Below are 14,626 nucleotides of genomic sequence, written 5' to 3' on the forward strand. Positions count from 1 at the left end.
GTAAATAAACAAGCATGTACGAATGTGCAACAATTATTTACGAAGGTGATCCCTCGATCATTTATAAATGGTATTCACATACAGGACATTCAACTGAGAAACAAGGAACAAAATCCAATCATCACGAATAACAAGGTAGCATAAAAGAAGAAAACATTCCCCTTGCGTACCCAGAATAAACTCTTGATCATTTGGATAATCAATAATCTAACTTTATTCCTCAAAAGAATGTTAATAACAATCCTAAATATCAACAACACACCTGTCCTCAAAATAAAATAAAAAGTTCTATGATATAAACATAAACTATGGTTGGGCGAATTGTCCAACCTTATTCTCAAACACAACTAAATAAATAAACAATCTAGAGAGAAACTTTATCTTTGGACTCATCATAATTTGCTGGGATAAATAGATCATAATCAGTTTCATCCTCATCGTCGGCATAATAAAAAAAAACTCGTCTTATTCCTCTTGCGGATCTCCACGGAACTTCAAGTTGAGGCTCCTCAACGTACCAGTACTCGTCCTCTTAGGTTCAGAATCAGTTTCAACCCTTAGAAAAGCATTTTAGATATCCCTTTTTGTTGACCCACATCACGGTCATACTCATGAATTGACTCATCATCACTATCATACACACCTACTCTCATTACCTCGCGCCAAGTGCGCTCTAGCTCACGAATTCTACTGTTGTCAGATTCATAATTCATCACATTTTCATCATCGCTCAAACGATAGGGTTGGAGTCATCATCACTCAGAACGATAGGGTTGGAGTCATCATCACTCATAACGATAGGGTTAGAGTTGCTCCCTATTCTATTTTTTTCTATGTCAAACATGATTAGTGATCTATAGCAATCAAACATAATTTATGTTAGTAATTAGTACTCTCACTTACCGTACGATCCTACAATACATAATAAGGAAGAATAAATAGCAATTGTAAAGCATATGAAAGACATAAACAATTAGCAGACAGAGAAAATACAATCATGTTGACATAATGCAGACATAATGCTTCTATTCTATATGCTCTTTCCTACACTACCCATCTCTCATAATAAATCATAATAGGTCAAACATTTAAGAATTTAAAGAATAAAACAACAACGATTAGTAAGAAATAATTTTATTAAACGAATAAATAAAATAAAGATTTAAAAAAAAAATCGAATATATTTAATTTAAATTCGAAAAGAAAAAAAACGTACTTAATTCACATAAACGAAAAGTTTCGAATAAATAAGTTAATTTCGAACATAAATAAGAAATATGAATATACTTTCAAACAAAATAAAATTAATTTGGTCCCCCAAAAAAAGTACGCATTTTTTAATGATATAATGAGTAGGAGCTCAATTCTAGGAAATTCGTTTTAGGTAACTAGCTAGTTTAGGCGCCTAAAAATCATTGAAGTAAAACCATAAGCTTCTAGATACCACTTTGTAACACCCCGACAATTCCCTTTTTTTAAAATAACCCTTTTCATAAATATAACTATAGAGAATTATCAAAGTATTATCGCCCGTGTGAAAACGTAACGGCTTATTCAGAATTTTGCAGCGGAAAACATAAAACTAACTTTAGGTTTATAAATAATCGATTACAGATTTAATCCCAAAAACCAATCCACGAAAATAAAGAAATGTAAATAGTACGACAAGTTTAAAGTCCAATTTAACAAACCCAAGTCACTTAGCAAAAATAAATAAATACAAGCTCTCTAATCCCGATCCCAATGATGCATCATCTTCAAACCTGTAGATGGGCAACGCTTATTGATCCTTAGAGACTGCTCACCAAAATGGGTCATCACAAGATCAATAAGGCATAGCCATGATCAACACACACAAACAAAGCACATAATCAGCAAAGGTGAGTACTACATACTAAATCAATAATGATCCTAACATGATTTTATTAAACAAACAATCCTAACATGATTCTATTAAACGAACAATCCTAACATGATACTAATAAAACATAAGTAAGGGCAAACAAAACATATTACTTTGAAGACCACACTTGGCTAGACTAGGCTAGATTAGACTAGAAATTTTATAACAATAATATTGTTTTAATAGAAATAGTCAATGGACCGAGTTGTCTAGCTAGAAGCTTCACTAAGGAAGACGAGGTACGGGCGCGACTCCGTAAACTCAGTGACCGACGATATCGAGGAACTTTTGAATAAAAAATAGAACACGGTGATCAATCTGGTCCCAAAAAGGCCATGGTATACCACCATGAACCCCAACTCATGTTTGTCCGTCACTTCAGACGTGCACAGTCTAAAGCTATTGCTACTTAGTTTCACTTTACATGGTTTATAGATTAAAACTATGTTATGACTCAACAATCACATAAGTCATACAATCAACTATTATTCACAACTGTTTATATCTTGGAATTAAGTAAGTGATCACAAAGGTATCAACTAAGACTCATTCCAATTAATTCAACCTTTCCTTTAACAATGATCAACCCCTGTATATGGGTATAAAGTTTCAACTTACTTAACAAGATTTTCGGCCCTCATAAAGTAGTGAAAAGCTAAAAGGGAACAACGATCAATCGATCTAAACCATTATATATAAAATAATCTAGTGTTCCCAACCAACATGTTTGCATCAATCATCCATACTAACATGTTATGATTCTCATAATAAAGTTCTATGCTCAATGCATTAATTCAACGACATTGAATCATGAAGTTTCCAACATAAACCAGTCCACACATACATCCAACATAGTTTCAACAATAGCACACATTCACAAACACACAGGTATGTACGTACCTTGTGTAAACAAACTGATCGGCCACTATAACACTTTCAAAAGTCGCCTACAGAGAATTCTCCGCCTAAAACAACCAATAAAGATTCCCAATCAACTTCTAATAATTCGCAGCCATAAACAAGCATCCTAAATACATCCTAAACATATTTAGAACTTTCTCCAATATCAAAACTTGAGTATTTGATTTTCTAGCATAATAATTATTGAATTAAAGATTTGAATTCGTTGAAAACTCCTCAAAACATCGTACTTTAAATTTCCAGCATTATAACTCGTTTAAAAACTTTGCCAAGACCAAATTAACATGCTTAGAACATTGAAATCATAACTTTGGTAATTCATAATCATCCTACCATGATTTAAATCATTAAAAACCTTAAAAATTCATACTTTAATAATTAAAACCATTATTTCAATCAAATCGTATAATCTGAAAATTAATAATTTAATTATTGCAAAACATGAAGTCTGAAATTCATAATAAATCATAAAAAATCATAAATTTAATTCAATCCAAAACTAAATTAAATTAATAACATTTAATTAAAACATTTAATTTACTTAGGGTTTAAGAAAAAACCAAATCACGAAGAGAGTGAAGAGAAAGGGCGCCGGCTGGGCAGGGAGCGGCGGCGGCCACGGCGGTGCAGCGCGGGTGCAGGAGTGCGGCGCGGCACGACTGTTAGGTGGCTGCGACGGTGGTGGTTGTACTGATGGTGAAGTAAGAAAAGAAGAAAGGGGAGGCTGCTTGCGTGCGTGGAGGAGAAAGGAGGGAGACCGTCGGAGGTTGGGAAGCGTGGCAGTAGTGACAGGCGGCAGCAAGGCTGGTGGCGTGTGGTGGTGGCTGCCGAGTAAACAGAAACAAAGAAATAAGTATATTGAAAAAAGAACGAGAGGGAGAACGAAGCAAGAGAAGAAGAGAAGGAGTTACCGATCGACGGAGGTGGTGGTGGCGTAGCAACGCCGGCGGTGGTTGGTCGTTGGTGGAGGGAACGATGGTCGACGGCGGTGGCTGAAGTGTGTGTTCACGTGAATGATGAGAAGGGTTTGAGAGAGTTTTGTTATTTTTCACGTGAAGTTGAGGGAATTGTGTTTCACATGGGATTGAACAAGGGTGAAGGATTATGGGTTATTTGTTTTAGGCTTTATCAATATGGGCTAGGATTAGAATTTAGTTTAAGAATTTGAATCCAAAACCGATTAGGATTGTTTTTCAATTTCTAATGTTTTTGTAATTCGAATTCTTTTCAAAATAAAATTCTAAAATTATTTTTGATTTCATAAATTCTTAAAATATTTAAAATGCATTTGAATAAATAAATATACATTAAATATGTATATTTATTACTAAAATTCACCAATATAATTTAAATATAATTAATTATTCGTAAAACTATATTAATAAACTTTATAAATATACGGGGGATTACACTTCAAATTCTACATGTTGGAGTTCCTCACAATTATTAATCTCTAGCTGTTGAAGTGCTACCGGAGTGTGATTAATGGTGGCGACTGACGAGAGATTGGCAATTGCTGATGGAAAATTCTTCAAAATAAGAAGAGGAAGATTGATTCCTTGTAAACTAGATTACGTGGTTCCTGACAATTAAGAGTTAAGGGAATGAGACAAGCAGCGGCAAGATTCTAACCAAAAAAAATGGACATGAACCCTAACTTCCACAATACTGAAATTGGACGAACTAAAACAAAAAAATTAGGGCTTTTGCTCTTGCCTTGTACGAATAGCAATGACTTGTCAGGGGATGCAACATTTTTTTATTTTTTTTGAGGAATCATCCACAAATTGAAGATGCTTGGTGAAGAAGATGAAGTGCATAGAGAACAGAGGAGAGAGAGTGCAAGGGTTTTTTTAGGGCATTTTTTAGGTAGTTAAGGGGGAAGTGGAGGGAAAATCTGAATGGAAAAACAAATCATTTTTTATTAGTCACGTGACACGCACGCACGGGTCAACGCCGGAGAAATTAAGTTGACCACCGGAAAATGAGTGTTGGTCCCAATTCATAACAAAAAAATCAATTTTAGGTCCTATCTCACAACTTTTTTTCAAAAGGTCCTTTGTCACAATTTTTTAATTATAAAAGGTCAATTTTGACAAAAAAAACCCTAAAAGGAACTCAACTAAAAGCAAACATACTTCTTTTCATGGTTATGAAATGTTCATCTTTGTGCGCGTGGGGTAACAAAAGGACAATTCAGGTCCGGTTTCGGACCAGATTCAGGACCCAGTCAAATTCTGCACACCCCTACCTGCAACATAGTCTGTTTCACGGTTAGCTTCCCGATAAATATGGGACGAAGTAAAACTGTTAAAATGTTTAAGCAGAGGGTGTTTGATATAGTCCATGAGTAACTTAATCTTCCATGGACAAGTAGCATATTGCCGCAAAATTTGAATAATTAGTAAATTATATTAGTTTCAATTGCTAAAATTAATCCGTTGCGAAGGGCAGTAGCTTATGCGCGAAAGGCATGCGTGTCTCCTAGATTTTAGGAGCGACTAGAAAAATTATTTCCAAAATGGTTCCTAATAACTAGGGGTGTTCATTACCGGGTACCCGGCTAAACGGGTACCCGGAAATGCGGGTACCAGGATTTCCGGGTAGTCGTTTTGTCGGCTCATGACCCGACCCGGAATAACCGGGTACTCGTTAAACGGGTACCCGGTTATCCCGATCGGGTCACAGGGTACCCGGTTTCTTTATTAAAAAAAAAATCTCATAGCATAATTTAAGATTTTAAGCACTTAATGTAGCATAATTTAAGATTTTAAGCCTTAAACAAAATTATCCTATATAATTAATAATTTATTACACCAACTATTAGAAACTCTAATTTATCACAATCTCTGTAAAATCGTCTTTGAAAACAGTAAGATCATTTCAACCCAATTTTGATGTTAATTTGATTAGAGGAAGAGCTTTTTTTGTGTAATGTGCTGCTTTTTGCTTGGCTTTATTGAATTTCTATCTTGAGAGCATTGGAGAATTTGGAACATAAGCGTGATTATGTTGATATGCATCAGAAAACCGAACATGAGAGAGATAGCATCGAACAAGAAGTAAAAATCTTAAATCTCTGTAAACACTAATTTCGTGAAGCTAATAAATAAATAAAACTCATAAACTATTCTAAACTTCTAATACCATATTATCGGAATTATCCAATCAATAATTAAACACCAATGAAGCTAATAAATCAAAATTTCTAATCCTAATTCATTATTGTACCTAATATCAAAATAATAACTTGAAATATCAAAATTATTGTACCTAATATCAAAATAATAACTTGAAATAAAGTGAAGGCAGATCTTGCGGTGGTGATGTGAAGCCGGTGAAGTGAAGATCTGACCGGCGATGGTGATGTGGTGTGGTGATGTGGTGATCTGACCGGAAGTAGGGCGAAGCACTGAGCGAGAGAGCAGGAGAGGGGACTCTAGAAACTGACCGACGTGGTGATGTGGTGTATCCGACCGGCGGTGAGCGGGTGAGACCGTAAGTTGGTGAGGCCGTAAGAGAGTGAGGAGAGTAGGGCGATCAGTTTGTGACTTTGTGTGGGAGGTCAATTTGTGTGGGCGGACAGTGAAGTGTCATGAAACCCTAATTAGGGCTTTTGTGTAAAGAGACTAAAGACTAACGTTGGGCTTTTGTGTTTTGTGTAGGGGAATACAGTTAAACATAATAACATGTGCGGAACAATCCCCAAAGCCAGGAAACATGTATAAAGCACAGATTAAGCAAACTTACATTCGAAGCGTGTTTTCCACAATAATCTGTCAACGAACACGAACAAAGAACTCCACTTGTCGTTCCTCTACTTGTTCACCGACACGATCAGATCCGTCTTGATAATCGTAGCTTAGACAATTGATCAAGATACTTTGCTTTTTGGGAAGAACTCACTTTGGAGGCACAGAGAGAATTAGGGTTCTCTGTGTCTCTAGGGTTTGAGTAATAATGAATTGTGCTTGTTGGAAAATTGGTTAGAAGGTTATTTACATAACCTTACTAACCGACCAAGCCATAAGGCAAGGCCGGCTAGCAAGCCCGCGCAGCATCACACGGACACGCACAACGAGCTGGGCCGTGGGCCGCGCTGCTGCTGCTGTGTCGTGGTCTTGGCCCGCGCGCGCACACAGCTGCTCGGCCATGGGCCAGCGCTGTTGTGTCGCGTTGCTTGCTTTCCTAGCGCGCGCGCCCATGGGCCTTGAGTGCTTCGTGCACTCGGCTCGTGGGCCGCTCCTCGTATCCGCGTTTAATATATTTCCGATATATTATTTATCGTTTCGTATACGACGATTCACCGTCGTACGATATGATTTATTCGTTTCTCCTAGCTTACGAATATTCGCGATACAATATACGATTCCGATGCAAGGTCGTATCGTATAATACGTTTCCAACTTAAATCCCGAAAAGCTATTAAATGAATTTCCGATTCATTTAATCCGGTGATCTGTTACGTGTCATTGGTGTGACCTTGTAGGTTCAGTCAAGAGTAAGTTGTGAGTTCAATATCCGTTAGAACTCACTGATCGGAAGCATTGCTCCAGCTAGCTGTTCCGATCACTTGATCTCACTGAATTAATTGTTCGCAATTAATCTGAACCTTGGTATTAGACTTAATGCACCTTGGGTGAAGGACATATTACCTTCAATCTCCCACTTGTCATTCAGACAAGTGTGCATCCACATTCCTTTGTCACTTAGTGTTACTTACTGAACATAAGGTAAGATCCAAGCCATCCTTATTAGGTCCAGAAGTGTTTTTCGGATTACAGAGTTCAACTGTCAAACTTTTGCAGAAGGTTAAGCCTAACCATTCTGAGCACGGCCATGCATTTTACAGTATCTAACTCTCCGAGAGGCCTTGTTACACAACAACACCATATCCTATCAAAGATAGGAGGACAATCCATTCTTGCAATCTATGAACACTCACTTTGATTCATAGTACGCCCAATAACTGCTTTTATAGCCTCCTTTTACGGTGCGACGTTTAGCTAGTATCAAAGCGAACTAATTCTCAAACGAGCAGACATAATCGCTCATGTTTTATGGAATGGTTTCTAATCACCATTAATGAGAACTACCTATGACATGACTTTAATCTCTTAAAGTGTTCTCATGGTCAATCCGATACAAGATCCAATAAGTATCTATGCAAAAGATTCTGACATCCAGTCACTCTAGTTCAAGAAAAAGAACTAAGTAATCTACTTGCAATCTAATCTTCATTAGTCATTGGTCGTCCACCTTTCAATGACCTGGATTAGGGATCCTTTGTGACTTCAATATTCAAGTTCACTTATGGGTGTTTCTTTGTCGAAGAATCCATCTTGACATCCCATTTGAATGATTTGAATCACATGGACTTATCATTTAATTCTAAACCACAATTAAATGAATATGAAATAAATAAATTTCATAAATATGAAATGGTTAAACCAATTGTTTTAAACATAGATCTAACAGATGTTCTAAAACAATACTTAGAAAATCAAAGTCATTATCCAACATGCTTGATTCCCATGGTTGCTACATGTGCGTTGTGTTTCACTTGTGGCAACGGTTTAGACAATGGATCCGCGACGTTGTCATCAGTTCCAACCTTGCAAATCTTGATTTCCTTTCTTTCAACGATCTCTCGAAGTATATGAAATCGCCGCAGTACGTGCTTGGACTTTTGGTGGCTCCTAGGCTCCTTTGCCTGGGCAATGGCTCCGCTATTGTCGCAATACAAAGCCATTGGTCCTTTACTGGAGGGGACAACACCAAGTTCTTCGATGAACTTCCGAATCCAAACAGCTTCCTTTGCTGCTTCTGAGGCAGCAATGTACTAGGCTTCAGTTGTAGAATCCGCAATAGTGCTTTGCTTAGCACTTTTCCAGCTTACTGCTCCGCCGTTGAGGCAGAACACAAACCCAGACTGTGATCTGAAATCATCTCTGTCGGTTTGAAAGCTTGCGTCCGTATAGCCCTTAACAATCAACTCATCTGTACCACCATAACCCAGAAACTGATCCTTAGTCCTTTTCAGGTACTTTAGGATGTTCTTGGCAGCAGTCCAATGCGCCTCACCTGGTTCTGACTGGTACCTGCTCGTTGCATTGAGTGCAAACGAAACATCCGGCCTTGTACAAATCATAGCATACATGATGGATCCAATAGCCGAAGCGTATGGAATTCCACTCATCTTTCTACGCTCATCAGATGTTTTGGGACACTAATTCTTGCTTAGATATACGCCATGTGACATGGGTAGATGGCCTCTCTTGGCTTCCATCATATTGAACCTAGCTAGCACTTTGTCAATGTAAGTGCTTTGGCTTAGTCCAATCATCCTCTTAGATCTATCCCTATAGATCTTGATGCCCAATATGTATTGTGCCTCTCCTAAGTCCTTCATTGAGAAACACTTCCCGAGCCAAGTCTTTACAGACTCCAACATAGGAATGTCGTTTCCAATAAGCAGTATGTCGTCAACATACAAGACTAGGAATGCAATTTTACTCCCACTAACCTTCTTGTATACACAAGATTCGTCCTGATTCTTGATGAAGCCAAACTTATTGACTGCTTCATCAAATCGTTTATTCCAACTCCTTGATGCATGCTTTAGTCCGTAGATGGACTTCTTAAGCTTGCATACCTTTCCTTGGTTCTTTTGATCGACAAAACCCTCTGGCTGTGTCATGAACACAGTCTCTTCAAGAACACCGTTCAAGAAGGCAGTTTTGACATCCATTTTCCATATTTCATAGTCATGAAAAGCGGCAATCGCAAGGATTATCCGAATAGACTTAAGCATCGCGACTGGAGAAAATGTTTCATCGTAGTCAACGCCGTGAACTTGCCTGTAACCTTTTGCTACCAATCTAGCCTTGTATATGTATACAATTCCATCTTTGTCTTTCTTCAATTTGAAGACCCATTTGCATCCGATAGGTGTGAACCCATCCGGAAAATCAACCAAATCCTAGACTTGATTTTCAGACATGGAGTCTATTTTAGATTGCATGGCCTCTAACCATTTAATGGAGCTTGGGCTCGTCATAGGTTGCTTGTAAGTCAAAGGTTCATCACTATCCAATATGAGAACGTCTAAGTTTTCAGTCAAGAGGACGCCTGTCCATCTGTCCGGCTGAAAAATAGTTCTATTTGACCTACGAGGGGCAACAACGTTTTGAGGAACTACTCCCACTGGCTCTTCTAAAGACCTTGGAGGTTCATCAACTTGAACTGCTTCTAAAGAGTTCTGAGTTCGTTGTTCATCTCGAATCTCTTCGAGGTCTATTATTCTCCCACTTGTCAATTTGGAAATATGATTTTTTTCCAAAAAGACACCGTCACGAGCAACGAATACCTTGTTGTCTGACTTGTTGTAGAAATAATACCCCATAGTTTCTTTTGGATACCCAACGAAGAAACATTTGTCAGATTTAGGTTGTAGCTTGTCCGAAATTAATCGCTTGACATATGCTTCGTAACTCCAAATCTTCAGAAAAGACAACTTTGGAAGTTTCCTAGTCCATAATTCGTATGGAGTCTTTTCAACAGCTTTTGACGGAGCACGATTCAGTGTGAGTGTTGCAGTTTGCAACGCATGTCCCCAGAACTGTAAAGGAAGTTCGGCCTGACCCATCATTGACCTGACCATATCGAGTAAGGTCCTATTTCTCCGTTCCGACACTCCATTCCATTGAGGTGTCCCCGGAGCAGTCAATTCAGAAAGAATACCGCATTCTTTTAGATGGTCATCAAACTCGTGGCTAAGATATTCACCTCCTCGATCCGATCTTAGAGCTTTGATTTTCTTGCCATGTTGATTCTCTACTTCATTTTGAAATTCTCTAAATTTCTCAAACGATTCAGACTTGTGCTTCATTAAGTAAATATAGCCATATCTACTGAAGTCGTCCGTAAACGTTATGAAATAGCTGAACTCACCTATAGCTTTCGTACTCATAGGCCCACATACGTCCGTATGTATTAGCCCTAGTAGTTCGCTTGCTCTTTCTCCCACCTTTGAGAAAGGTTGCTTTGTCATTTTGCCAAGTAAACAAGATTCGCATTGATCAATCTTCTCTAAGTCGAATGATTCTAGAATTCCTTTCCGTTGAAGTAATTCCATGCGCTTTATGTTTATATGGCCTAATCGACAATGCCACATAAATGTGAGATCCGAATCACCAGTTTTAGCCTTTTTGGTATTTATGTTATAAATGTGTTGGCTCGTATCTAGCACATAAAGACCGTTTTCTTGTTGTGCTGAACCATAAAACATTCCATTCAAAGAAAAAGAACAACTATTGTCTTTAAATTGAAAACTAAAACCTTTAGAATCCAAACTTGGAATGGAAACAATGTTTCTGGTGATACTAGGAACGTAGTAACAGTTTTCTAGTTCCAAAACAAACCCACTAGGCAAAGAAATAAAATAAGATCCTACGGCTAATGCAGCAATCCGTGCTCCATTTCCCACGCGTAGATCCATCTCGCCTTTATCAAGCCTTCTACTTCTCCTTAGTCCCTGTGAATTGGAACATAAGTGTGAGCCACAACCAGTATCTAATACCCAAGAAGTAGAATTAGCAAAATTACAATGTATAACATACATACCTGAAGTAGAAGCAACGTTCTCGTTCTTCTCATCTTCCTTCTTCTTCAAGCAATCCCTCTTCCAATGCCCCTTCTTCTTGTAGTAGAAGCATTCAGAGTCGGCAGGAGAACGAGTCGCCCTTTTCTGTTTACCAGAACTGGCGCCGTTGGACTTGGATGAGGGCGAAGCCTTGCCCTTACCCTTCTTGCCCTTGTTCTTATATATATATATATATATTAAATTGCATAAATAAATGGTGATCTAGTATGGCCCAAAACATCTTGTCTTGAAGCATCCAATCTTCATCACCTCCTTGTTAGCTTGGCATCGTCTTGAATCTTCGTTCAAATACTTAAAGTTCTAAACTTAGAAATACTTGAAAATAATAAATTACATCAAAATTTCCATGGTACGCAGACCATATTTAAAACTTTACATTCAAAGATAGAACGGTACGCAGACCGTATTTAACTATCATAAATTGGCCATACTAGTCACTTGGAGTACCTGCATTACATAAAATATATATTCTATGCATTCACCCATTCGTGTGCTAAAACGAATGGCCCATGTTAATATGCAAGTATTTACGTGAATTAATTAAAATTCACGTTCACATAAACGCGTCCTAAAAGATTAATCAATTTCCAAATTATTAATCCTTAGACTTTATTCTAATTAAAATTGAATTTAATTAAAATAATGCGACCTACGAAAATAATTAAAATTAATTATTTCATTTTAATTTCATTTAGTGGCTCCCACTCAAACCAATAATTATTCCGGATAATTAATTATGAAATATTAAATTAAAACTCGCGGCCAGGCCCAAGCAAATAAAATATTAAAAATTAAATATCCCGTTAGCCCAAATTAATGCAAATATACGAAGCCCAACGAATTAAACGATTTAAAAAAATATCCAATTGCTTAATCGGGCTAGGCTTGCGCCCACCTCGGCCTTGCGTGAGGCCCAAGAGCGCACGAGCAAAGCTCGCACACCCCCAGCCCCATCGCGCGCGCGCACCGCGTCCCCGCAGCCATGCTGCCCCTGCGCTGCGTGTTGTGCATCGTGTGTGTGCTGGACGTCGCAAGGCTTGCGCCTTGCTTCGTCGCAGCCCCGCAAGCTCCCTCGCCTGCCCTTTCCTCGCCTAGCGCGCACGAGGCACGCAGCATTAGCTGCTGCTGCCCGTGTCGCAAGGCTCGGCCTAAGCGCAATGGCCTCGTATGGCTCGACGAGCCATACTTCCGTCATGCTCATGTTCGTGCCTTTGGTTCGTAATACGGACCAACTTAATTAAAATTAAATTTAATTCACGAACTTGCATTAATTTTATTTTTCAAAAAGTTACGATTTTTATTTTCGAAAAACAACGATTTTTAACGATTTAATAAACTTTAACGACAATCCAATTTCGTAAAATTAATAAATCAAGGGCTAACAATATTCAAACGTTTAAGAACGATCGAATCAACATTAAAGTTTGAAATTTTAATTAATAAAATCCTAAGATTTAAATCGTACATAAACAATTAAATTTCAGATTTTTAATAATTTGGTTTAAGTGCGATTAAAATTAACGAAACCATTCAAAATTTTAATCCAATAATTTTTAAAATTAGCCACTGACCCAAGAAATTATATCCCCTTTCCCAATTAACCGAATTATTAAACCAAAATTAATTTAAATTCAATTAGGCTTTTAAATTTTACGAATTGGGGAAAGGCAAAATTAGGGTTTATACTTATCGGAAAAATCTGAAATTTTACCATAGATCAAGCATGTACCCAGGAACATTGTGTCATAATTTCAAGCAATTCCGAGTAGTTTAGGTCGACCTTTTAATTGAATTAATGTCCAACACTTTTAATTTTTCATGAAAAATTAACAAAAACGCCCAAAAAACGATACTTCGAGGCCTGTTTTCGCAATTCTATTCTCATGACTTGATCTTATAAAATCGTTTTCCATCAGATTAGGGTTTTAAAAATCGAAAAAGAGATGATTTTTGATTTCGGACCTGATTATACGTAATTATCCAATAATTCGTAAAAATTTCCGAAAAATCAACAAAAAATCCAAATTTTCGACAGATGCAAAAACAATAATAATCATGCTAATTCATGCTTTGAATACATAAGGCTCATGATACCACTGTAGGGGAATACTGTTAAACATAATAACATGTGCGGAACAATCTCCAAAGCCAGGAAACATGTATAAAGCACAGATTAAACAAACTTACATTCGAAGCGTGTTTTCCACAATAATATGTCAACGAACACGAACAAAGAGCTCCACTTGTCGTTCCTCTACTTGGTTCACCGACACGATCAGATCCGTCTTGATAATCGTAGCTTAGACAATTGATCAAGATACTTTGCTTTTTGGGGATAACTCACTTTGGAGGCACAGAGAGAATTAGGGTTCTTTGTGTCTCTAGGGTTTGAGTAATAATGAATTGTGCTTGTTGGAAAATTGGTTAGAAGGTTATTTACATAACCTTACTAACCGACCAAGCCATAAGGCAAGGCCGGCTAGCAAGCCCGCGCAGCATCACACGGACACGCACAGCGAGCTGGGCCGTGGGCCGCGCTGCTGCTGCTGTGTCGTGGTCTTGGCCCGTGCGCGCACACAGCTGCTCGGCCATGGGCCAGCGCTGTTGTGTCGCCTTGCTTGCTTGCCTAGCGCGCGCACCCATGGGCCTTGAGTGCTTCGTGCACTCGGCTCGTGGGCCGCTCCTCGTATCCGCGTTTAATATATTTCCGATATATTATTTATCGTTTCGTATACGACGAATCACCGTCGTACGATACGATTTATTCGTTTCTCCTAGCTTACGAATATTCGCGATACGATATACGATTCCGATGCAAGGTCGTATCGTATAATACGTTTCCAACTTAAATCCCGAAAAGCTATTAAATGAATTTCCGATTCATTTAATCCGGTGATCTGTTACGTGTCATTGGTGTGACCTTGTAGGTCCAGTCAAGAGTAAGTTGTGAGTTCAATATCCATTAGAACTCACTGATCGGAAGCATTGCTCCAGCTAGCTGTTCCGATCACTTGATCTCACTGATTTAATTGTTCGCAATTAATCTGAACCTTGGTATTAGACTTAATTCACCTTGGGTGAAGGACATATTTCCTTCATTTTGAGCTGTATTAAAATTTAAAACGCGATTATTTTTT

This window comes from Spinacia oleracea, chromosome 3 (genome assembly GCF_020520425.1).
Source record: "Spinacia oleracea cultivar Varoflay chromosome 3, BTI_SOV_V1, whole genome shotgun sequence".
In the NCBI taxonomy this organism is placed as follows: domain Eukaryota; kingdom Viridiplantae; phylum Streptophyta; class Magnoliopsida; order Caryophyllales; family Amaranthaceae; genus Spinacia; species Spinacia oleracea.